Raw genomic sequence first — 28,000 nt, 5'->3', positions numbered from 1 at the left:
CTATCAACGTTCTGACTTTGTTTGAGGTATATTTAATATAGTCCCTATTTGTATTTCATGTACTATGCCTTTGTCCAGCTGTCTTATTCTGAAAGGTTGGAAGGTATGGTTACCTTCTTGGTCGTACGCATGTCCATCCATGATAATCACCTACATGACACTGATATAAGTCCCTACATCTTCCCCCAATGGTTTATACCCACATAGGTATATTGATCACTCCCATGGGGTGGACCTAATAAATCTGTGCCAACCAACACCTAGGCCCATTTCTACATACCCATGATTCCCATACCTGACAGGTATGAGCCATATATATATATATATATATATATATATATATATATATATGGAGAAAACAGCATTCATTTGCTATGCTGTGAGCGGATTACATACACGCACTTGCATATCCTTATTGTGGGTTACATATGTTTAATAAATCTTTGTGCTTACGTGGGCTTTCCTAATTGTGACCGTAACAGTTACATATCTGTATTCTGGTTTACGGACATATGCAAAACACACGTTCACCTTTACATATTTAAATGTGTTAACAGCACAAACGCATTCATTACACTTTAAACTTGTATGTGCTGTGGTCGTAGTTCAACTGGGACTGCATTCACGTTGGCCGGATGCTGGAACCACTATTCTATTGGTGTTCTGCCTCATTGATATGCATACCCATAGTACTTAGCTACATCAACATACACCTCACCGCTTCACTTACAACACAGGCATCCATTCTCCTGCTGGGAAAAATGCGGTACTACATATTACACATTCCCTATTGCCTACTGCTGTGGACCCCAGCTGCATAGTTAATCACTCCAAGGATATTCAAAACACCAAGACTTATAGTCCTGGCACATACAGGTCTTTGATTGTCAGGGTGTTCATGTAGTGATCTGGGTTTAGGCTTGTCCGCCTGGTGAACAGAACTTCCCTGGCCGAGTTCAAATGTCAGATGAAGCACATGGACAGGGAGTTTCTCCATATTATGAAATTTTATCTGTGTTTACAGACATAGGTGTTTGGGCACCTGTCAGCAGCTTATTCTGTTGGCAATACATATTATGGGTGGGGTTGTTACAGTCCATATTCCACGGTGAGGGGTGTTCCCATTCACATTTGACTATTTCCTGTATTCAGTCATACAGGGATTATTATTTTTGACATGAAGTGACTACAGGTCACAAATGTGAAGGGTTGTTACTGTAAATATGTACGGACCTCTGTAATATGCTGTTGTGTTCTGGCAAAGCAGTAGCTAATCATTAAAGACTGAAGTCGGGACGTGATGACAGACAGTTGGGTTTCAGACTTCATACTCTTCAGGACATTAATGCCAATGTGCAAACTGTTGTTCTATCAAATTTCTATGTTTCTAAGAGCTATCTTTACAAATTGTCCCTACTTTTGGGCCTTTGTCTCACTTTTATTCATGGCTCTGTCCAGATATCTTGCTCACACAGGTTGACAGGTATGGTCGGTCACGCCTGCATACAGTAAATGTCCCTCACATTTGATCAGGGTTATCCTGTTTACGTCAGTGTCTTCATCGCCCTTATGCCGTTTGCCGCTATGCGAATGTGTGCAATATATTCTCCCGCCTATTCGTGTCAGGACACGTACGTCACAGGCAGGTGTTTTATCCTGGGTAGTAGGTTATGCATGACCACACAGGACTGGATAGTGTCATGGACCTCTACTGCACATTCTGACTTGTGTCCAGATATCTACAAGATTGGACATCGTGTCTTCATACCCATTCTACTATTTACACAGGTTACTTATCCCATGAGGGATATCCCCAAAATTTGACATGACCAAAACAAGACAGATTCCAAAGATTTTTCTGGCGTTATGAAAATGTGCAGGGGGTTTTACATGCAAGGGATACATGGTTTGCAATCCTGAAACTGCCTAGGGTGACACTACCTACTACATATGCGTAGGGGTCACTATGTGTAGCTGTGTCTGCAACGAACCAGTAGGCCAAGTACGGCTGGATTTGGTGGATGTTCTGGTACAGGATTGGGTTGTGTGATGTGGAGGGGATGCTTAGTAGGCCATTATGCATCCAGGTGTGTTGCATTTGTTATGGCCATTTCTATCAGGACCAATCTGTGGGTATGTGATGTTAACATATCTATACATTTGTATCGCACATTTCCATATTCATATGTTTGTGGGATTGTGTTCTACACTATGGCCTGTCTGCTTGTCTTGCAGCTGTTTCTACATATGTTTGTGTTTCCTTCAGCTTCACTCACTGCTCCCTCATACACGTCCGGTTCACCTTTTCTGCATATGACACAGTATCGCCTTGGAGGATTTTACCATTACCCATCCACCCCACACATGCAGATTCCTCACACCCCATAGATCACTACTTTGGTTGTTGGCCCATGACATGGCCAGAGTAACACATTGAATACCCTACATGTGTCAGGTACCTTTATGGTTGTGTGGACTACCCTGCCATGTTTGCTTTCCACATGCTATACCTCACGCACATAGGTACACGCCCATACTTAATTTTCATTACTTGGTTGGTATACCCAGGTACTACCCATTCGATTGGGTCACCTTACAAGTTCGGCTTGTACCGCTGACTTCCGAATTTTGCCAGCCTGTTGTACTCATTGGTAGAATGGCACCTTTTCCTATGTCCAAGCTATTTCTTACACATATCCGACTGTTGTGGACAATGCCTCCCCACAGTCGACGGTAGGGTTTCCACCTTTTCAAATGGCCACAGTGGGACATTAGCAGTGGACACATCACATTTTACAGGCCGACACATACCCACGGTCAGTTCGGCAGATAGAACTTACAATTCTTGCCTATATATAAGCTTATTCTTGTAGCATTTTAGTGGCTTCTTCTGTTTCTTATGACATTTATGTAATATACATACAGAGAAACTGTTTAATGCAAGTATTACATAACGTCTAAGGAATAATTTTGTCCTATAATCTCTGGACATTTGCCATTTTTACAAATTTTTGTCAGGACACATCTGCCCACAGAGGGACTGTCACTTGCAAAGTGGGACAGGTGGTAATCTTAGTCGACGGTACGGATCATACTGTTCCTTTCGGCCTACATGTGTCCTTATTGTTGTAGCTGTTTATATGCTCCTTCTGTTTCGTTTACATGCGTATTCTATTTCCTATCACATTTGGTATGTGAAATACGGACATACCTTTTGTATGTGACTATTACATGCCTTGTGGGATATGATTCGGACATACGCTCGCTAAATATATCTACATTTCTCCTCGTGTATTTTGTTATGGACACATCTGCCCAGCTATGTACCCTCCCTCACATTATGGGTCAGCTGGTGACCCTCGCCATTGGGCTGGACGTACCTACTGGCGGCGTGCTAACATATGATGTGTTTCACTTCCACATGGTATAGCTATCTGCACTACATTTGACTATGGGCACACGGTTTTCCATGTCATTTGTTCAAGGGTTAGGGACCCATTATTCCCTACTGTGCATCTGTGTTTGCTTCTTCATTTTCTGTTTGTAGGAACTATCTTGCATGCTTTGCATACGTTTCAGTATCCACGGACACTGATAGGTGCGATTATTATTGCAGGCAGAATATAATATTCAGCAGTTTAGGTTGCTTATCGACAGCCGACAATGACACGCCTCCGTGCGCAACTTCGATACGCCCCATGCACTCGCGCACGTTTCCTATGCACGTGGCTGTGGCGGCTGTGCGCCTTCATTAATATGCATATGGCGCTACTACTCCATATATACACCGCACGGGGGGTTGTCACCAAAATGAATTAAAAACAAACAGTGGAACCCTGAGGCACGCCTTGCATGGGTTGGTGTAATACATACCTTTTAACAGTCCAGATCTCACAGAATGTCCAGAATTTTGCTTCATATTTTGCATCTTTAACTCATAAATATTTTGGTTTTCTGGCAAATTGTTGCGGATTGAAGTCAGAAAATAATGACAGGCATTTGATGTTTCAGAATTCATACCCTTCTGAAAAATTCATGGACATGCAACACCTGCTACTTTATCAATTTTCTAAGTTTTTAAGAGCAGTGTTTAAAAATGTCCCCTATTTTTGGGCCTTTGTCCACCATCATTTATGGGTTTATCCAGATTTCTTGAGCGAAGAGGTTGAGAGGTATGGCATAATGAAGATTCGATTTTGATATGACAATATCTATATATATTTAACTCTGAAACCTTTAGGCTAAAGTAAAGGATGAACACGTGCATGACACTATTTTGTAAATCACTATATGATTTTATGGGCTAATGACCTGGAATGTGAAATGCGCAGTGCCTTAGGCTGATGACAGAGTACATTCTCTTGAGGCCTTATCTATTCTTTCCTATAATATCCCATTTATTTTGTTTGCTCACACTACTGTTATTTCTCCTGCCATTCCATCCTTTCCTGTGTACTTCCATTATTCCTCTGCTCTCTGTATCATGACTATACAGTACTAGTGTTAAGTATCATACCTGTATGAACAATATTTTAGGCATGGCTTACTATGTCGCCTCAGTCCATATCTTTTTATGCATGGACCACTATGCTGATGCTATACACATGTGTATTTACTGTATAATACTGTGTGCATAGTGTAATATCCTCTGGCAGATCGCTCAGAGGATTAAGGATATGTGTTAGCCCAGGGTTTGATTCCTTTTAGTCTTTATCTCCTTTTGCTTATTGTGTGAGTCTGAGCAGATCACTTAACCAGATAGTATTCTGGGGTATTTTGAAAATATGGCTAGGATCCTCATTGGTCCTCTGAAATGCACATATCTCTAGGAATTTATATACCCAGCTTAATGTCATGCTGTCCTGAAATTGGTGTACTTGGAGCTTGTTCTCAGGGTTCCCCTGAAACAAGGCCATTGGTGCCATTAAAATGAAATCAACCCAGTCAGCAGCCAATCAGTAAATGCTGGATTCTTTACAAAATACTTAGTGATCCTGCCTTTGTGATGGGAGGCAAGGACAAGTAGTAGGACTGATTAAAGTGCCCATTGGGTCTTTTCCCTTCATTTTTAGGCTGACGTATTGGCAAATTGATTTCAGTGGTGCCTGGTAAATGTGGTTTCTTGATTTTTAAATATTTGCTTTGAAGGTTTGCTTATACTCAGCTCAGCTCAGGACACGTATTTAGAAAGGGGGCTTTGGTATATAGAGTTTTTCACATAATTTTCCATACTTAGTGGTCAGTGGCTTCTATAGTAATTAAGGCACTACACTGTTTCTCAGTAACAACAGATCTATGATATACTCTGTAGTCAGTGATGGTCCAATGTAGTTTAAGATTGTTTTAAAAGCAGTGTTACCTGACAGGACAAAAGTGCTATGCTATACATAATATTAGAAAACCATAAAGTATGTGTGACACTGTAAATGCTCAGCTTATATCACATTTTTTAGTGTGTGTGCACATTTAGGTACATAACAATAATGTTATGCTTAGATTGTATATGCGTATAACATCATACATTATTATGCATCAATAAATGTCTTCATGTTACTAAATCTGTTGTCACATCAATTAGATATTACATTAAATCTGAATGAACATGTGCATAAAATTTGCATTTCTCAAAAAGTTATTTATTGTATAGAATAGTGCATTTTTTCTGTTCAGCAAACTGTACTTGGTCACATAAATGGTCTTTAGAATGTGCTTAGCTAATGTCAGTTACAAGGCCTGCTTTGTCCTTCATGGTGTATGTAAGACCATGTAACACTCATTGTCTAATTCAAGTAGTAAAATGGATGTGGGTGTTGTATTAAACATGGACAAAGACAGACTGGTTTGAAGGGAAGAAAAATCCGTAACAGGGAACTGAACCTTGAAAATGGGCACACGAACTGCAACCATATGTATATGACTGAAACTATAGATACCAAAAGACATTTTGAACTTGACTACATTTGTGTGTACATCCGTGTAGCATCAGCAGTTTTGTATAGAAGTTTATAGAGAAAAAAGCATGTAAAAACAGTCCTAACAGAGATTTTTAGATTCTCTTTCTCCTAGTTTGCATCAGTGAAAAAAGTGTTACTGTTATTGCAATGTGTTTCTTCAGAGTAAAGGCCTGACTGCTTTAAAAGATAAACAGTTGCCTCTATGTTGTCTGTTTCTTAAGAGTTTCCAACAGTTTGGTGCAGAAACCTGGAAGGAATGCATAGGTCAAGGCTAAAGTACCTGACTCCTTGGTAGCACAGATACATGAAAAAAATTGCCTCATGAAGAAGCAAGAACAGACCCAGGAGACAAAAAGGACATGAAGGGCAGTCAGTCCAAAGGAAAAATTGACTGAATCCGTTACAGTTTAAGTCACTTCATGAAAACAAACTGTAAAAGAGTTTGTGAGGCTACCTTATTCAGTGTCTCTAGACTGAAGTAAGGGCCAGTGATGGGCAGTCTTAAAAGATCAAGAGGAAGATGCTTAAGGAGCACAGAAGGTTTTTTTTTTTTTGAGCATAACCACATTTCTGATGACAGAACCTGTAAAACACACACAATTGAGAAATGTGATTAACAATAGTGGTTTAACATGAAAACTGGACCGGTTAAGGAAGCAAGCTATAAAAAATTAGGGAAGTGCTGCTCAGCAGGATCCAAATCAACTTCATGCGTGATCAGACTGCATTATCAGATTGCATGATGTGGTTTGTTGCAAGGTGTAAAGAAACCGACACACATTTTTACACAAGGGTTCTGTGAGGTTATCTAGTCCATGCAAAGTAGTTTCTGAGTATGAAAATGTAGTTAGTGGAGAGAAGAAATGGGGAGGGGTGGCATCAAAGTTTATATGGTATTGCAAGAAACAATGAAAGGAATGATTTTGCAGCTTGCTTGCTTAAGTGCAAACAGATCCTGTTAATGTTACCTTGACAACTACTGAACAACTCTGAACTAGTATGACTTGACTCTAAGAAAAATATAGATGTTAAAGACGTTGAACAATACAGAGACATAAAACAAGATATGAAACACTGTAGATGCATGATAAATTGCATATTATACCATGGCCCCCCCAAAACGTGCACGCTAATTGGCCAGCGTGCACATTGTAAATCGAGTTATACTAATGGAAAAAGGTCCAGTCGCCCGGACTTTTTTCCATTAGTATAACTCTACTTTTAAAACACTGTCTCGCTATGTTAAATGGGTTTAACATAGCGAGACAGCTTTAAAATAAGCAACGGAGATCTCCGTTGCTTATTTTAAAGCTGTCTCGCTATGCTAAACCCATTTAACATAGCGAGACATGTTTAAGAAAAGCAACGGAGAAAGCAAGATCTCCGTTGCTTTTTATTGCTCGCTATGTTAAATGGGTTTAACATAGCGAGACAGTTTTAAAATAAGCAACGGACATCTCCGTTGCTTATTTTAAACTGTCTCGCTATGTTAAACCCATTTAACATAGCTTAAAACAGTAAAAAGCAATGGAGATCTTGCTTTCTCCGTTGCTTTTGCTCACAGTCTGATGTACTGCGCAGGCGCCGCAGTACATCAGAACTGCCGCGGATGCCAGACATCTGCGGAAGGGCAGTAAACAGGCATTATACTATGCCATTATTTAAGAAAAGTAATAGTTTCTTTTCTTAAATAATGTCATGGTATAATAGCAATAACCCACTTCTGGGTGTGGGTAATGCTGGATTTACCACGGTTGGCTTTGTTTGGTCTCTCGGGATTCGCCCTCGGGACCAAACCACGCCAACCGTGGGTAAATCCAGCATTACCCACACCCAGGCGTGGGTTATTGCTATATAAAATTACAGAAGAAAGACTTTCATATTGCCGCAATAAGATCAGTTTAACAATATCATAAAAGACCATAAAGAAAAGATTCAAAAGTATTCTTAGTAAATCATGATCTGGACATTACAGTGTTTTGGGCTGATGAGAGAACACAGTCTCAAGCTGCCAAGTGAAAAGCAATCAGAATGCTGAGATTTCATAAAAAATAAAGAACTTAGAGTGAATTTGACAATCTTTTGCAATCATCTTAGGCAGCAATAATGGTATGACAGCTGCAGGAACAAGTTGGGTATTTACTCAGCAGGGACAGCTCAGACCTAAAACAATGTTCAAATACTTAACTCCATCATTCCATGATTTCCAGTGGTTTAATTTCTCCAAGTGTTTTGGGTTTCTAATACCATGACGGGAATGGACCCCATTCTTAAGTCAAAGTATGATTAAAGTTCATGAAATTAGTGTTGTTTCAGTCTCTGATGTAGCCAGAAGTGCTCTTTGCAGAACCCACAATGTGCACAGAACTGACTCCTTCTGCAGCTCATTCAGAGTTACACGTATTAGCAGCATATTTAAATAAGACTGTAAATTCCTTTTTGTGAAATCGTTGCTTCTGCTACTATTGGAACTGTCTGGGTATCCTTCTTCTACATTTCACTAATTTCTGCCTGTAAATCCTGGTATTTTATGACTTTTCTGGTCTCTTTATGTAAGACACTGTAATCAATGGGTATAGCAATTTCAATGAGCAATGCTACGTTTGCCTTCTTTTCAGGGACTACTATATCTGTTTTTCTCACATCTATTTTTGAACTGTTTGTAATGGATGAGCCCATGTGATATAAACTTCATAATTCACTGTAATACTTTGTGGCTCATGCTTCCAATGATTCTGAGCTACTTCAGTATTGTAATGTTTGCACAATCTGCATTGCAACTGTCTTGCCACATTGTTATGCCTTTCACTATAGGTTCATAGGCTGGTACTAGGCTATCGGCCCTAGGGCCTATGCAAGCCTAGCTATAACAATTGCCTGGCTATTTCTTCCCACATTTACTTCCCTGGACCCCAGTCTAGCAGGGTGACTGACGTGATCCCTGGGGTGAATTTCCTATCTCCCATCCAATCGTCAAGGTTCCTTTTGAAGAGGGCCAAAGAGGCACTCTGCTTGACATGTATGGGCAGTCTATCCCAGTGTCTGGGAAGTCTCTGCATCAGGAACCTATCCCTCCAGCATGTTTTGTTCATTGTGATGACAAGGTTTAGATCCCTGGAGTGTGTGGCTCTGAGGGATTGGGATTTCTTTAAGTGTAGCATGTCCAACAGCTCTGGGTTTGACATGGCCTTGTATGTTAGGCAGAGATCGCCTTTGAGTAGACTATATGTGACAGAGTATAGCTGGAGTGTTTTTAGGCGGTCAGCACAGGGCATCTCCTTTAGGCCTGTGATCTTTTTAGTGAGGTAATTCTGCGGCCTTTCCAGTTGTTGCCGATGTCTTGAAAGGTACATAACAAATGGGGCGTTGTATTCCATAATGGGTCTAATGATGGATGAGTACAGTGGGACAATGACCTCCTTTTTTCGGATGAAAAGCCCTTAGTGATGAGGTGTGTCACATAGAAGGATTTCCTGACTGTTGTGGCGATGTGGCTATCGAAGGTGAGACCACTGTCCACCTGTGTCCCTAAGTCTCTTATCACACTTTCGGTGTTTAGTGTACTGCCACCTATGTGGTAATTCATGGGTACATGTTTTTTCCCAAAGGGGATAACTATACATTTCTTGGCATTGAGCTTGAGCCCATGACTCTAGCACCAAGCATCTGTTTCTGTAAGGCCCTTTTGTAGAATATCCACATCATTTGGGGATTCAATAATGGCTCCCAGTTTGCAGTCATCTGCAAACTTTATTAGCCAGAGTCCCTTAGTGTTGGCCTGTACTTCAGAGAAGTAGATGCCAAACAAGAGCGGTTCCAGGACTGAACCCTGAGGTACTCCACTTGTCACTTGCCTGGAGCTGGATTTGGAGTCAGCTACTTTTACAGTGTGGGTTCTGTCAGTAAGCCAGTTGGCAACCCATAGAGTAACATAGGGATTAATGCCTAGCTTAGTAAGTTTATCTATGATTCCAGAGTGGGGGATGATGTTGAAGGCCTTGGCAAGGTCCAGATAGGCTATGTGGACTGCCTTACCCTCATCCACAACTTTGGAGACTGATTCAAAGAAGTCAATCAGGTTCAGGAGACAAGATCGTCACTTCAGAAACCCAAGCTGGGTGGGGTCCAGTGTTTGAAGGTTGCCAATGTCTTTGTTTATAAATTTCATGATAATACGTTTCATGGCCTCACAGATCAGGCTCGTCAGACTGATGGGGCGGTAGTTCCCAGGATCCAAGGTGGATCCCCCCTTGTGGAGTGGGATAAATATAGCTGTGCGCCACTCAGTGGGCACGAAGCCTGAGGTGAGGCTATGATTAAACATAACACTTAGGTGAGATGCCAGTTCATTTTGTAGTTCATGTAGCACACAGTCCAGGATGTCATCTGATCCCATGGATGTTGTATTCTTAGCTTTGAAGAATGCAGTTTTTACCCATGTGGCCATTATTACTGGAATTCGGCAATCATTTGGTGTTGAGATGGGCTCTCTAGGAGGTCAGAGTGGGTGAAGTTGGCACTGAATCGATCTGCCAGGATATTGGCAATATCCTTGGGATCAGTATATTTAATGCCATTCTGTTGCAGCTCAGAGCAGATCTGAGCATTGCCATTTAGATTCTTGACATAACTATAGAATGCCTTGTGGTTGTCTTTGGAATCTTTGGCAATTTTATTTTCGTAACTAGCTTTGGAGGATTTTATGAGGGATCTCAGCTTCTTACTGAGGCTGGTAAGGGAGTTTTTTGCATCCTGGGATTTTCCTCTTTTCTGCAACAGTTTCTTCCTTTTGTTATAAAGTTTATTTATAGGATATTGGCAATATCCTTGGGATCAGTATATTTAATGCCATTCTGTTGTAGCTCAGAGCAGATCTGAGCATTGCCATTTAGATTCTTGACATAACTATAGAATGCCTTGTGGTTGTCTTTAGAATCTTTGGCAATTTTATTTTCGTAACTAGCTTTGGAGGATTTTATGAGGGATCTCAGCTTCTTACTGAGGCTGGTAAGGGAGTTTTTTGCATCCTGGGATTTTCCTCTTTTCTGCAACAGTTTCTTCCTTTTGTTATAAAGTTTATTTATGGCAGGGCACCACCAGATTGTCTTCTTTTTTTGGAGGAGAGCATCTTGGTTCTATTTGGGATGGCACAATTCATGCACTAGTGGATGTGCTAGTACAGTGCCTTAGTGTAGGATTCAGCAGTCGAACTTTCAGTTCCCATCTGCATGGGTGTCATGAAGTTTATCACTTCTGACTTGAGTAGCATGAAGTTCGCTTTGGAGAAGTTTTTTTATGGATGTTTCCTTACTGGGGGTTGGGGGAGGGCTTTGGATGTCAAGGGTGATTAGCTTATCATCAGACATGACCAATGAGGGGGTGACCATAGGAGTGGAGCATCGATTTCCCATGTTGGTAATGACCAGGTCTAGGATATTGGAGCCCCTGGTGGGACAATGATTAGTTGATCCACAGCATTGGAATTTATGAATTCCAAGAACCATTGGGCTAAGGTGTTGGTACACAAGTAGTTTTCCCAGTTATTGGCAGGGTAGTTGAAATCACCCAGTATTAGGGTGTTTTTTGTATCTTAATATTTTCCAGTATGTTTAGAAAGGTGTAGTGAGAATCTTGGGGCATGGTGGGGGATCTGTAGCAAGCTACAATTTGGAGTGCAGTCTTATCTAGTGCTAGCAGCACCTGGAGAATTTCAGACGCATTGTGTTGGGCAACTAACCTGGCGGTGTGAATATCCTTAGTGAAGATGGACACTCCTCCACCTTTAGTGTTTCAGTCCTGGTTTGATGGCCGAAAGTATGGTAAGAGTTGTAGCCTGGTATTGCAGGGGTGCCCTCTGGAGCCATGAACCAGGTCTCAGTTACTGCACAGATATTGATGTTCTCCATTTTTAAAAGTGCCTCGAGAGAGTGAATTTTGAATTTAGACTTCTAGCATTGAGTAGCATTACCTTCAGATTTTGCATGCTTGTACCTGTTACGGTGGTGGTTCTGTCCTTTGAATTTGCCTAAAAAAGGCACTGTAGGGGTGGCAAGATCCTTAGCTAGTAACGTGAATCCCAGGGGTGAAAGGTGCAGACCATCTCTGACAAAGCATTGTGGTCTGTCGATCATGCAATCCCAGGCAGACAGGTACTGGATCCCCTTTTAATGACACCAGAAGCTTAGCCAATTGTTGAAGTGAATCATTTTGTCCTTATACTGTGGTATCATTCTGGGCGAAGGCAAGATGCTACTCAGGGCTAGGGTCATACCTGCCTGGGCCACATGATCCAAGAGCTCTTCCACGTCTCTTTTCATGTAGTCCAGGGAGGTATGTCTCAAGTCATTCACTCCATCATGGACAATGACAGAGTCATATTTGTACGTGTTGTGGAGTGACTTGAGTGCATGCGTCATGTGGCAGATCCTGGCACCTGACAGGCAGCTGACTGTAATTTTCTCCTTGTTCAGCCTGGTGAGTGGGACATCAGTGTGCCTGACTATAGTCACCTATGACTAAAGTGTTAGGTACATTGTCTTGCCTTAGGGGCTGTTGTTGGGTGTTACTCTGGTGTTGTGAGCCATGTGACACTTTAGTTGTGATTGGTGTTTGTATTTCAGCTTCAGAGGTCCTTGTTGCTTGGGCAGGTTACTGTTAAGGGCCTTTACATATGAGGGTTTAGTGTTGCTATGTTAGGATGTTGGTGGTGTGGGTTTAGAAGGACTGTGTGTTGCTTGAGGTGTAGTGTGGGTGTTAACTTTCTCCTCCTGACTGTCTAGCACAATCTTGGGTGGAGAGAGCTTTGCTTCCAGTTTGGCTATGTAAGTGCGTCTCTCACAGGTTGTAGTGTTGGGTGGTAGGAGGAGATGGTTGTCTGAATTCATGAAGCAATTACTGCATTGCTTCAGTATGCCCAGATTCACCAGGTGGACAGGAGAAATCACCGGACGCTGACCCTTGGACATGCCTGGTTTGGTGCTTTTTTGAAAAGTACAAGAGCTGTTTTCCCTTACCTTAGCAAGGTAGTTTGCAATTATAGGCTGTTTAGTGCCTACAATTAATATCTCCTTATTAACAAGGATAGTTGGGAGCTTGTATCCGTTTATGGCTTCCTAATGCTTTCCAGCAGGTTTTAGAGCAAGTGCTAGTCACAGGGATGCTCAAAGGTAAGATGAAAAAAATAAATGGTTTATCCTAAACACTGCACTGTGCACTAGAGGAGTTAGATGTGAAAGTAGGTAACTTTAGTTTTATCTGTCTAAAAAGTTAAGTTTTAGTGGAGAGTCACTATTTTTAAAACAGCAAGATAGATTTAAAGGGGGTGGCCACTTTTGTATTCTGGTACTATAGAATACAGTAGGATGGCCAATAAATTTAAATAGTTGAAGGGGAGTGATTTCACAAAATGATCATTTTGTGCTTACTCACACAAGCCAGTAAAAGCAGAGAGAAAATGAGATATATGGTCAAATTAACATAAGGGGCAGGCAACTAGAAAGACAGTGGTATTAAGAATACAACAGTAACCATGTGGGAGGATGAGGAAAAAATTCTGCCTGACTCACAAGAGACAGAGCTGTGGTATCTTTTCAAGTTTTAATATGCAGTTAAAAGCAGAATACAAGTAAAACACAAGGCAAAGAAAACGAATCACATTATTCAAAATAGTAAAAGGCAATAAAGTAATACAAAATACAGCAAATAAAAAGCAAACTAACCTTTCCCTCACATCAAAGTGTAGCAGAGTCTGGGTGAGCCTTTCTAGTGCAGGCTCTCTGTAAATAGTGTTTCAGTCCCAGCAACAAGATGCATAACTGTTTCTAGTTCTGTTTTTCAAAACCCGCATGCATCTGTTTCTCCCAATTGTTCAGTGGACTTTCTAAACCAACATGTACATAATCCACTATCTTGGGCTGCCAATATTGACTTTTCATCTTTTGGTTTAAATTTACATCTCCTTAACCATTCCTGCATCAGATCCTGATTGACAAGAGGTTGTTCCAGGAGTTTTCTGTACTTACAACTATATTTGTGCCTTTTCTACACTTCTTGTCTTCTTATCTGATCCTTTTCCTTATATTCTTTTGATTTTTGTCCCTTTCAGATGTTACCTGATTTTTGTATACTTCTGGTTTGATTTCCATTCCCGCTTGACACCAATATGCTTCTGCTAAACTAAGCAGGGAAATTATCTTATACTTGTTCTCTTCTGTTTTAAAACTTTCATTATGCTTGGCTTTGGTGAGGTCAGCAGATATCGATGCAGTCCTATGATTGCAGATCTATATATGCAATCAGTTTGGAGGAGACCCATACCTTCTTCAGACTGAGGAATATATAATCTTGGTATATACTGATTTTTATATATCATTTGATAAGTGTGAAGAATGTTGCTTGTTTTCCTGTTCAGCTGATCCAATAAATTTTGGGGACAGACAATCACCCCAAAATTGTAAGTTAGAGCAAAGTGGATTTTGTTCCAATACATCAGGGCTGTTTTCAGTATTAATATTAGTCTTTTAAAATACTGCTTACTGACTTTTATTTGTCTTTGTTCATGTTTTATTGTTGATCCTTCATCAATTCCCAAATATGTATACAGTGCCTCCTGCTCAAGTTCCTTTATGTCTCATTCCTGTCCCAGACTATTTTCTTGGTGCTGCAGCTTTTCGATTTAAATGCTGCTTTTGCACATTTATCAAGACAAAATGACATTCTTAAATTATTTAAGAAAGTTTTGACCACTTGCAGTTGTGCTATCAGCTCCTCTTCTGATGAACAATCTTTTTTAAAATCATTCACAAAAAAGATGAGCAGTCTTTGCACTTTGTTGTTTTCTGAGAGTCAAATTGTAGCCATAACCTGATCTGTTTAGAAGACAGCCTAATGAGTTAAAGCAAGACGAGCTTTTGACAAAGAGTCACCCTTGACTATCCTCCTTTGAAATTTTATCCCTGGGATAATAATTTGTCCTTTATCATGGTTTAGCTGCAAAGGAATTTGCCACTGTTTCATGGTCACTATAATGTAATTGATCAATGACTGGTATATCTTATACTGTACATTTGTAGGCATTCCTTTATCCATGAATGTGACATGCTGTCATATGCTTTTTTGTACTCTATTTATGCCATACTAAGACTCTTTCCCTTTTTACAGTTCTCCATTATGGCCTTATTTAACAACAAATGATCCTGTGTTCTGTATAACTTTCTTTATTATCCTTTTGTTCTATTGCCATGATTGAGTTTCCTTCTAAATGACTATAAACTCTGTCAATATCAATTCAATGATATAGTTTATACATTGTAGGGAGGCAAGTTATTGGTCTGTAGTTTTTAGGATGGCTTACAGGTTTGCTCTTAAGTGGGAGTATCATTTTTCCTGGTGTTAATCAGGTTGGTGTCCATTTGGGATATGCATAGAAGTAGTTTTTACTCAGGGCTAAATCTTTGTGTAAAGACGTTAATACTTTTAGCCAGAAGTTAGGTACTGCATCTAGGCCTGAGGTTTTCCATTTAGGAGCGTTCATTAATTTTGTTTTAATTTCTCTGGCTGTTTTTCCATCCAATCTCATATTCTGTACATTTGAACTTCTTAATGTTTCTTTCATTTCTTCTATCCATTCAGCATTTTTAAGTTCCACAGTGTCTTCACAGATATTTTTCCAAAGTGTGTCTATTTCTTCTTCTTTCAGTGATGTTTATATTCCTTTTGCTTTGTTTCTGAATTCTCAATAAAACTTTTAGGGTCATTAATGAATTGCTTATTTTGCATCTTTCCTTTATATTTATCTGCATATCTTCTAAGTTTCTCTGACTGTGCTGATATCATTACTTTATTATTTGCAATAGTTTATGATATATCCTGGTTTGTTCTAGTACTGCACATTGCTTTTATCACATCTATCTTTCTAAGTATTTTATTGATCTGTTCCTTCTTCTATACTCTAATAGTTACACTTCTCTTAATTGCTTTATAGTTTTCTCTATTTTATAGTTCCACGATGGCATTTCATTTCATCCCTTCCTTCCATTTATTTTTCTGTGTTTTTGTGGTAAGACTTTATCTGTTATTAATTTAGCTGCACATTAATACATCCAATTGACTTCTCTTATACCACACAAATTTATGTTAATCAACTTGATTACTGTGTATATTACTTCTAACATTTTGGGTCTTATTGACTTTGTGTAATCTATTTCTTTCATCAATCTTAATATGTCTATCCATCTCTATTAAATCAAGCCACTTTTCCCTTAAATCATTTTCTTCTAAACTGTAGTCACATTCTTTGATCTCTGTTTCCTAAAGGCATTCTACAGAAAGTTTTATTTTATTTATTTATTTTATTTATTTTATTTTACATTTGTTAACCGGGCTAGTCTAACTGGATATATTTCCATTTTCAGTAGAGGCCTGGGGAGAAAAGCTCCGGCAATTATAGAACTTAAAAATTAAAAATGAACAGAAAGGATTATAATAAAAGTACGACAAGAAATACTACCTAGAAATAAAAAGTATGCTGTACAACAAGTAATAATAATATAGAGTAGGAAATTACTCTAATAAGTTTAATACTTATACTAGAGTGAGTTTATCAGCATATTAATTTAGGAGCATCAGTCTATCTTACAAGGAATTAGCATGCAACAATCCATTACGAGTGTTAGTAATTTAAGTAATTAGCATGTAACAATCCATTACGAGTGTTAGTAATTTAAGTAAGAATAGGAGAAATAAGAAGTAAAAGGAGCTATAATTAGTAAAAAGCAAATGATTAGTCAGGGTTGCTGCAGGGGCATAACCAGTGTGTTTTGAGGTGTTTTTGAGGTTATGTTTAAAGAGAGGCAAGGAAGAAAGTAATGTTAGTTCATTGGGCAGTAGGTTCCAGTTTTTTCCCACTGTGTTAGAAAAAAGAGAGTCTCCAGCCAGGTTGTTAGACTTGCATATGCAAGCAAGCAGTTTCTTAGAAGAGTGCAGGGAATTCAGATTTTTGTAAGGGAGGATGAGATTGGAAAGTATAGGAGTGCTGTTGGGTTGGTAGAAGATCTTGTGGGCAATGGTGAGTTGGGATACTATCAGTTGGTTTTGAAGTTCAGGCCAGCCTAGTTGCCTTAGATTCAGAGAGTGGTAAGTTTCAGAACATATTCCTATGGCATATTCTCTTAAGCTACATCCTGCATTATCTGTTGCTCTTTCATATTGAAACTCACTAGTCTATCACTCCACAACATTGACTTCATTACAGTTGCCACTGTTTCTTGGACCTTCTCTTGCTTTGCAAATCCAGCTGAACTTTTGTACTCATTTCCAATTAAAGGCTCCAGAGTATCTTCATGTGGCAGGTGATCAGATGCTTCCTGTTCCACCTGTTTTCCTTAATTTGGGGACTCATTGTTCTATCATGCCATGACATTATCAGAGTTTAATTTTCTGCACTAAATTCTTCACTTCACAGGTAATCCTTAAATTTAGTTTTGATTTCTTTAATTTCACCATTACTAATCCTGTTTTCTAGTTTCCTTTTTTGTTTTCTTATTTTTTGTATTTTTTTTTCATTTTTTAACAAGAACAATAACAGTAATAACATATTTACAGTCATAACTGGAAACATAACTATATATATATATAGAGTCCATAACAAAGTTAAACATTTATATGCATTCAAGAGAATCATTAAAATTTTCACAATAAGGAGTATAACTTTTCCCAAGCAATTAGCTTGTGTGTTAAGTTTTTTTTGTCCTGAGCTTTATGGTAAAGATTTATTTTTCATACAAAGCTGTGGCTAATAAATACATTCATTTCTAAAAGAAAGAGGAGAATTGTTTTTCCAATTTTTCGTTACAACTTTTCTTGCAACTGCAAGGATTGACCATAGTATATTTACCTGAGTTTTAGATATAACTTCTGATATTGGTACATTAAATAGTATAAAAGAGTTAGAAATTATGCAATTATCATTCCATAAAGTCTTACAAAAATTTTCTAGTTCATTCCAAAATTGAGATAACAGTGTACATGCAACAATCATATGATACCAGTCTGCCTCTGCTGCTTTACATCTCCAGTATTTCAAATCACTCTTTTTATATATTTTTGCAATTCTTTGTGGTGTGAAGTAACATCTGTCCAGAAATTTCCAGGTGTATATCTTCCAATAAGGGGAATTTGTCATTTTTCTATTGATTTAAGGAGGAGATTTTTTTATTGTCAGTGGTAAATTCTTCTTTATTTATTTTAGTAGAGTACTCCAATAAGAGTTGTTTAGAAAACTAAAAACGGATCTAATGGTTTTATAGACTAAGGATATAGAAGAGGGTTTTTTCAATGAACCACTAACAATATTAGACATTAGTTCCAGTATTTTAGGTATATTATTATTATTTCCATGAGTTTGCAAGGAAACTTTAATTTTGTTATAAATGAATTTTCTACAGGTTTATATCTCTAACCAATTATTATTATCTGGGCAATATCTGGCAATTAAATAATTAGCTGAATAAATTTTATTTGTGGACAAAAATTGATTCCAGTATAATAAATCATTATCTTTGAATTCAAGCATTTTGTTAACATGGAAGGAGATTAAACATTCATTGGTGTATGCAATTGGAAAGGCAGATATTAATAAGTTTTTAACTAATTGATTGGATTGAATAATTCTGTTTGTTTTGTATGTAGGTTTTTAATGACCATATAAATACATTTCTATCTATTGTAATGAGGGGATGAATTAACGTTTTATTATTAAGTTGTAGAATGTTTTCATGTAATAATTTCCAATATAAATTGTAAGAGGGACTTAGCCATAGAAGAACTGTATTAAAGATAGCAGCATTTATATAAAGGTCAATATTGGGGAAACTAATGCCTCCTTCTTCCCAACTTGCAATGTGTCTTTGTAGAGATAGCCTAGGCTTTTGGGGGTGCCAGAGAAATTTTAATATAATATTATTGATCTTTTTTGAAATTTTCTTGGGGGAGGGATGATCAAAGACTGGTAATGTAAAGGAGTTTGGGTAGTAATATCATTTTGACTAACATTAGTTTGTTATCAAAAGTAAAATAAAGTTTATTCCAGTTATCTATTTGATTAGTGATTACATTTATTAGATTACTATAGTTTATAAAAACTGTTTCCTTAAGATTCATATTAATGTAGATACCTAGGTATTTAATTTGTGTATTGACCCAATTAAAGTGTTTGTAACTTCTCACCCACAGAACTTTTGAGTGAAGTGCATGTTGTCACAGATATTATTAGGAAATACTGGCCTATTTTAACACATGACTCAGACATACGCACCATTGTAGGTGATAAGTCCAGCTTTTCTTTTAAAAACAAGAAATCACTTAGACGGTTTTTATGCTACCCCAAGAATGGAGAAGATACAGATGGTATGAAGGGCAAGAGAGGGACTGTCCCCTGTTACAATTGCAATCAATGTAAGCACATTGATACTGGCAGTAAATTCATGCACCCAGACCTTAAGACCGAGTTTGTATTTAAAGCTAAAGCTAAAGCAGGTTGTAATAGCATGAATATTGTTTATTTAGCTGTTTGCAATGTGTGTTCATCTTTCTATGTTGGAAAGACTAATAGGAAATTCAGATTTAGAATCAGAGAACACATGCTAAAACTTAAGAATTGTGATTGTACTAATGCCTTGGCGAAGCATGTGCATAACACAGATGCTTCACACACTTTTAGGTTTCTTGATATTGAAATGGTTCATGAAAATAAAAGGGGGGTGACACTGATAATTTAACAGAGACAACTGAGAGTAGGTGGATTGTGAGACTCAGGGCAGACAAAGGGAAGGGTTTGAATGCTAGGGTACCCCTCAAACCTATATTAAAGTGTAGACCATTGTTTAGGAAGTAGGTTTTAAAGTGTATATATATATATATATATATATATATATATATATATATATATATATATATATATATATATGCCATATAGCAACACAGCTGATTAAGTGAAATGTTTTTAGTAATGTGTTTTTTATATGTATACTTTTTATATGTCAATATTTTTTGGTTTTGATTTGTTAAGAATGTATATTCATCTTATTTTTTATATCTTGTGGTAGGGATATGCTGTTCTTTTAAGAAAAGATTTTTACGCTAATTATACTCTAGTTGTGATTGGTCGTTTTTAATTACTATAAGTATATATGGACCAAATGTTTGTTAGTGATTTAAGTCTGATGAAGTGGTGTATCTATACCACAAAAGCGCTCACCAAATAAAGTTACCTGAATTTTATATAAATACTCGAGCCGTTGGGTGGTCTGTTGGATGTTTTTGGGGACATTGTTCTTCTCATTTTAGTGGTTACATTTTTATTTATTAAGAGAGTCTGGGTTTTATTATGGTTGAATTTTAATCCTGACAGATTTTCAAATAGGTCTAGATTATTTAGTAGGTGTTCTAAGGATGTTTCAATGTCTCCACTAGTTCGTAATAGATCATCGGCAAATAATTGAATCTTTGGGGATAAGTCACTAATGAGATCATAGCCTTTTATATGTAGGTTATTTCTAATATAATTAGCTAATGGTTCTACAGCTAGAGGAAAAATTAAGGGGAAACAGGACAACCTTGTTTTGTGCCTTTTATGAGTTTAAAGGAAGAAAATAAGTAAGAACCTATATTTACAAAAGAGACAGCGTTTTTATAAAGATTACTGATTAGTTTCAGGAAGTCTGGGGAAAAGTTATATTGTTGTAATACTCTAAATAAGTAAGACCAGCTAAGTGAATCAAATGCTTTATCTATATCAAGACTCATTATGGTTAATTTGTTTTATTTTTATTTGCTATATCTATTAGGGTCAGAAGTCTTATTATGTTGTCTTGGAGTTTTCTGTGTTTTATAAAGCCTATCTGTTCTTCTTTTATTTGGCTAGGTATGGTGAATGAATTCTATTTGCTATTATACTCATAAAAATCTTATAATCCATGTTTAAAAGTGAGATGGGTCTATAAGAAGAGCAAGAGGTAGGTTCTTTATCAGCTTTAAGTATTGTTGAAATGAGGGAGTATTTCCATGATGGTGGACTGTTAAATGTATTTTTTATTTCATGGAATGTATTTTATAGAATTTTTAATATGTTGTCAGGGAAGATTTTATATATTTCAGGGATCAGACCATCTAACCCTGGTGATTTGTTTGTTTTTAATTTGCTTATTTAATCTTTTAGTTCTTTAAATGTAAAAGGTCTATCAATTTTGGTAATATTTTCAGGGGCTAGAGTCTTTGAGATATTATCTATTAAGAATTTTCTAAAGCTCCATTTTCATTAATTTTCTTATTTTTTGTATTGTGCAATTGTCCATATCTGGATGCATTTGTCTCTACTTCTCTTCAAATATCTTTGGTGCTGCTTTTTTGTATTGATTAATGGATTTCAACAATATTAATCTGGAGATGTGGGTGCAGCTCAACTGCAGTGTCAGGAACAACATGGGTAGTATTTGTACAGCAAACTTTGGCACTGGCAGTTTAGAGTCACTAAAACTGTTGAAAAACATTTCTTTATGGGGTGAAAAGAGAGGGCTATATCAGGATATGTGTACACTTGAGGTGTGGATGTCTAAGATGCAAATTCCTGACAGAGATGAGAGTGAATAATATTACTTCTCCTACCCCCCTTGCTACATCCTAGAACACACACATCAGAGACATGGTAGTGGTATGCGGGGGGGGGGCAAGCAGATAGCAGATCATACTCATGATGACTGAAATATTAAGCTCAGATGGGCACAGAAAGACTAAGTCCAAAATTATTAGATAGTTCACAGAAAAAAAATATTCCTGGTAGACTAGGCAGAGCAGTAGCAGAAAGAATAGTATCTGGTGTAAGACAGATGGCCTCAAGTCTCTACAAACATGAAATAAAAAATGATGGTAGATCAACTTGTGCAAGAAGTTATGGGGTTAAACAGTGCCATAAAGATTGAAAACAGTAACAACTGTCACCTCTTTTTCAGAAGCAGTGCAAGAGGGAGCACAGGCTGTAGCATGCACTTTAGCATGGATAACCTTAATTTTAGGGTAGATAATGCCTGTAGGTGCAGCTCTCAATTTGGGGAAAATGTTATCTTCTGGATGGTTAAACTTCATGTTTTGAAAATGTACATAGTTTAGTATGTTTTTCCAAGTTAATAGGGAATAGAGGTAATTTTCATTTAGTTTTTTGTTTGAGGGTTTTCATTATAACAAAAATTCTTGAAAATGTGATATAGGCACAAATGGAGATGAGAAGAAACAACTATCCAAATGATAAGCCTGCCAAACATCCATATATGCATATAACACAAAAGCTGTAAATACACATTCAGACAACTGTTATGTATAATAGGTGGGAACAATAGCTTTTTATCATAATGGCTATGCTGTCCATATTATCCTGGAATATGAATAGCCTTACAGGTATGTATAAAAAGGAAAGAGTACTGAATTATATTAAGAAATGCAGAGTACAAATAGCAATGCTGTACAAGGCACATTTGGAAAGAAATGAGCATGCAAATTTGACAAAGAGAGGATTTTAGAATGGATATTCATCAGAATATCAATGACAGAGGAAAAAGGGAGTAATTATATTATTTGTTAGAGGGGCTTCAATAATGAAAGATTAGAAAAAAGACAAAAATGGTAGATTTGTAGTAGTAAGGGGCTATTGGTAATAGCATATATTTATATTCTCTGAAAACTGCTATTAAGGAGCTTAAAAAGGTTTTGGGAGAAACAATCATCTTTCAGCAAGGAATATTATTTATAGGTGGGGACTAGAATTTGATTTCCAATAATGAGAATATATCAGGGGGACCTAGAAGGGACAATATAACAAGAGGGAAGATTTCTGAAGAAATATATTAAAACATTTGGTATGGAAGATATGAATTCAGTAGTAGAAACTCAGACAGAATTTACATATTATTCTCCAAGGTACAATAACTGGGCTAGACTAGATAGAAATTATATTTCACAGGAACATATGCATTTAATTGAAAGGTTTGTTATACATCCAGTAACTATTTCTGATCATGCACCAATAAAAGCTAAAATCAAAATTCAGGGTGACAGAGTAAAAATAAGACACTGGCCCTTTTCTACAACCCTATTAAAAAGATAGGCATTCTATAACTATGTCAAGAATCTAAATGGCAATACTCAGATATGCTCTGAGCTAAAACAGAATGGCATTAAATATACTGATCCTAAGGATATTGCCAATATCCTGGCAGATCAATTCAGTGCCAACTTCACCCCTCTCTCACCCCCTAATTGGCCTTTCTCAATACAGTAAGATTGCCAAATTCCGGTAATAATGACCACACAGGTAAAAAACGCACTCTCCAAAGCTAATAATACAGCATCCATGGTACCAGATGACATCCCGGGCTGTGTACTATATGAACTACAATACAAACTGGCACCTTTCCTAAGTGTCATGTTTAATCATAGCCTCAACTTAGGTTTCGTGCCCACTGAGTGGCGCAGAGCTACAGTTATCCCACTCCACAAGGGGGGATCCACCTTGGATCCCGGAAACTACCGTCCCATCAGTTTGACAAGCCTTATCTGCAAGGCTATGGAGCGTATTATCATGGAACTTATAAACAAAGACATTGGCAACCTTCAAACACTGGACCCCACCCAGTTTGGGTTCATGAAGGGCCGATCTTGTCTCCTGAACCTGATTGACTTCTTCGAATCAGTCTCCAGAGCCATGGACAAGGCTAAGGTGGTCCACACAGCCTATCTAGACCTTGCCAAGGCCTTTGACACCATCCTCCACTCTGGAATCATAGATAAACTTACTAAGCTGGGAATTAATCTCTACATCACCCAATGGGTTGCTAACTGGCTTACTGATAGAACCCACACTGTAAAAGTAGCCGACTCCAAATCCAGCTTCAGACAAGTGACAAGTGGAGTACCAAAGGGTTCAGTCCTGGGACCGCTCTTGTTTGGCATCTACTTCTCTGAAGTACAGGCCAACACTAAGGGACTCTGGATAACAAAGTTCACAGATGACTGCAAACTGGGAGCCATTATTGAATCCCCAAATAATGTGGATACTCTACAAAAGGGCCTTACAGAAACAGATGTTTGGTGCCAGAGCCATGAGCTCAAGCTGAATGCCAAGAAATGTATAGTTATCCCCTTTGGGAAAAAACATGTATCCGTGAATTATCATATAGGTGGCAGTACACTAAACACCGAAAGTGTGATAAGAGACTTAGGGACACAGCTGGACAGTGGTCTCACCTTCGATAACCACATCGCCACAACAGTCAGGAAATCCTTCTATGTGGCACACCTCATCACTAAGGGCTTTTCATCCAGAAAAAAGGAGGTCATTGTCCCAATGTACTCATCCCTCATTAGATCCATTATAGAATACAACGCACTGTTTGGTATGTACCTCTCAAGACATCTGCAACAACTGGAAAGGCCACAGAAATACCTCACTAATAGAATCGCAGGCCTAAAGCAGATGCCCTACACTGACTGCCTTAAAAAGCTCCAGCTATACTCTGTCGCATATCGTCTACTCAGAGGCGATCTTTGCTTAACATACAAGGCCATGTCAAACCCCGAGCTGTTGGACATGCTACACTTAAAGAAATCCCAATCCCTCAGAGCCACATGCTCCTTGTCATCACAATAAACAAAGCATGCTGGAGGGATAGGTTCCCGACCCAGAGACTCCCCAGACTCTGGAATAGATTGCCCATACATGTCAAGCAGAGTACCTCTTTGGTCCCTTTCAAAAGGAACCTTGACGATTGGATGGGAGAAAGGAAATTCACCCTGGGGATCACGTCAGTCGTCCTGCTAAGCAGGGGTCCAGGGAAGTAAATAGTGTGGGAAGAAATAGCCAGGGAATTGTTATGGCTAGGCTTGTATAGGCCCTAGAGCTGATAGCCTAGTACCAACCTATGAACCTATGGACCTATAGGAATGTAAGGAATGTGTAGTGAAACTTATTCAAGAGTTAGTACGGAAGATAGAAATATCTTCAGATAGAAACACATCTGACACAGATATCCTTCAGAAGGGTCTCACAGAAACGGATAACTGGTGCCAGAGCCATGGCCTAAAGTTAAATGCCAAAAATACCCGCATAGTCATACCTTTCGAAAAACAAGGTTACCCCTAGCTACCAAATAGGTGGCAATCCACTGAGTACAGAAGAAGTTATCAGGGACCTGGGGACCCAGGTTGATAGTAGTCTGTCATTCGACACCCATGTAGCAGACCTTCTACATTGCCCACCTTATCATGAAGGGATTCTCATCTAGATCAAGGGAGGTCATAGTCTCCCTATACTCATCACTCATCAGACCAATGATTGAATACAATGCCCCATTCGGAATGTATCTGACCCGACACTTGCAGCAGCTGGAGAGGCCACAAAAGTTCCTCACCAAAAGGATAAAGGGTCTCAAACATCTGTCCTATGCTGCCCGACTGAAAGAACTCCAGCTCTATTCAGTTGCTCAGAGGTGACCTTTGCCTAACATACAAGGCCATGTCAAACCCAGATTTGATGAATATGCTTCACCTCAAAAATCTAGATCCGTCAGAGCCACAAGGCGGAGACTTAAACCGCTGGAGGGATAGATTCATCACCCAAAGACTCCCTATGCTGTGGAATAAAATCCCGGTATATGTGAGGCAGAGCACCTCGCTGGCCTTGTTCAAGAGAAATCTTGACCAATGGATGGGAGATTGCAGATATACCCCAGGGATTACCTCAGTGTCACTGCTCAACAGAGGCACAGCAAAATAATGGGTATAGTTCCCCATACTAAAGGGGTGGCTTAAGCCACAAAACTATGGGCTAGGCTTGTAAATGCCCTCGGGCAGATAGCCTAGTATGAACCTATGAACCTATGAACCTATTACATCTAGTGATTGGGATAAAAATGAAAATGGAGTTTAAAATAGGGTTGAGATAAAAGAGAAAGAGATATGGTTACGGAGTAATAGAAATTATGTATAGGGGCTGACAAAGGTTAAAGCATTGCAGAATATGGGGACTCTCAGTGCTAAAAAGAAAATAATGGAGTATCTGGTTATTATGCATATGTTTAGAAAGATTGCAGTAAAGCAACTATTTTGATAACAACTCCAGAGCAGAAAAAACTTTTAACACATTGATTTAGGCAACAGAATGTTGAAAGGGCTGTCATCAAACATAGGGAACATATAACAAGAAAAAATAACCAGAGATCCTGTAAAGGTTTTAGGGAAATGTTATGAAAATTTGTATAAAAAAGAAAAATGTGGAACTCAAGAAAGGGTAAAACTGGAAATATTTATGGAAGACTTAATTATGCCAAGGGTAGAGGTAGACAAGGCTCAACAACTAATAGTTAAGACAGTAGGAGATGAGATAAAAACAGTGATGTATAATTAATCTTCAGGAAAGTCTGCTGGAACAGATGGTATTCCTGTGGAAGTCTGGACATTAGGAGGGAAGAAAGTAATACAGATTCAGAAGATTTTGCTTAACAATATTTTAAAAGGAATGGCAACACCAACATTTTGGAAGAAAGCTGTGGTGGTTGTGTTACCTAAAGATGGCAAAGACTCATCAGACCTAACTTTATATAGACCCATTTCTATTTTAAACCATGATTATAAAGTGTTTATGTCTATACTAACTAAAAAAATCAATAAATATGGATCAGTGTGGTTTTGCAGAGGTGAGGCAAACATTTGACAACATTATTAGAAAAATATTGATCCAGAGGGAAGCAGAATGTAAGAAAATACCTCTGTTGTTAGTGGGTCTTGATGCAGAGAAAGCATTTGACAGAGTATGCTGGAAACATTTGCATTTCCTGATACAATAATAAAGCTAATTAGAAGGATATTTCAAGGATCAGAGGCAAGAATTAAAGTGAGAGGGTTCATCTCAGATAAGCTGTGTTTGAACAGAGAAACCAGGCAGGGGTATTTTCTTTTCCCTTTGTTGTTTGCTTTGTATTTATAGCCACTGGCAAAAAAGATAAGGGATTTAGAAATACAAGGATATAGTTAGTATGGTAATCAGGAAAAGTTGGTTTTATTTATTTAACATTTGTTTACCGGGAAAGTCCAACTTGGATGAACCAATTTTCAGCAGAGTCCCAGGGAGACATGCTCCAGACTCACATCTTTGTAATGTGGGAGGAAACTGGAGCACGCGGATGGAACACACACGAATGCAGGGAGGACATGCAGACTCCACGCAGAAGGCATCCCAGCCAAGAATCGGACCTGAGAACCTCTTGCTGTGAGGCAACAACACAAACTGCTGCACCACTGTACCGTGTGACAAATATTGGCAGATGATATTATTTTATGCCTAATAAATCCAGAAAAGGACAGCTCAGCATTGTGAAACATTTTCAGATAATTTCAAGTCTTTTCCAGATATAACTTTAATGAAGATAAAAGAAAGGCTATAGTCATAAATTATGTACTCATATATAACCTGAGGAGAAGTTGTGAATAATAATTAATAAAGAATTGAAATAATTTATCTGGAAGAGAAAGAGGGCAAGAGTTAAACAGGATAAGCTGATCTTTCCAATAGAACAGTGTAGTTTAGGTTTTGCTCACCTGAAGGGATATTTTAGACCTACACTGTTATGGCTCATATACATAACACAAGCAGAAGGTTATAATTCAAAGGGGAAAGGGATGATAATGAAGCAAGGGGCAGTTCAAGAAATAGAGAGAGATTTTCATTGCAGATCCTTAAGGAAAATAATAAAAAAACATAAATAATATTATATTGATAAAGTAGCAAAAAGTATTCCAAGCACTAAGCCAATACAAGCATGGAGAAAAGAGATTTTTTGCCAACAGGGATGACTGCAAGTAGGGGTACAGAAAAAGCGCAAAAGGGTATTTACTGTAGAAACCTGGCAAAGGGACTAAGATGTTGGGAGCAAACAACTCAAGCAGGAAAGATAGTACAGTGGGATAAGGCCAAAAAGACATTTGGATTGCAGGTTAGAGACTGC

This window comes from Protopterus annectens, chromosome 8.part0 (genome assembly GCF_019279795.1).
Source record: "Protopterus annectens isolate FY-2018-M chromosome 8.part0, PAN1.0, whole genome shotgun sequence".
NCBI classification, from domain to species: Eukaryota; Metazoa; Chordata; order Ceratodontiformes; family Protopteridae; genus Protopterus; species Protopterus annectens.
This window is presented reverse-complemented; position numbering follows the sequence as displayed.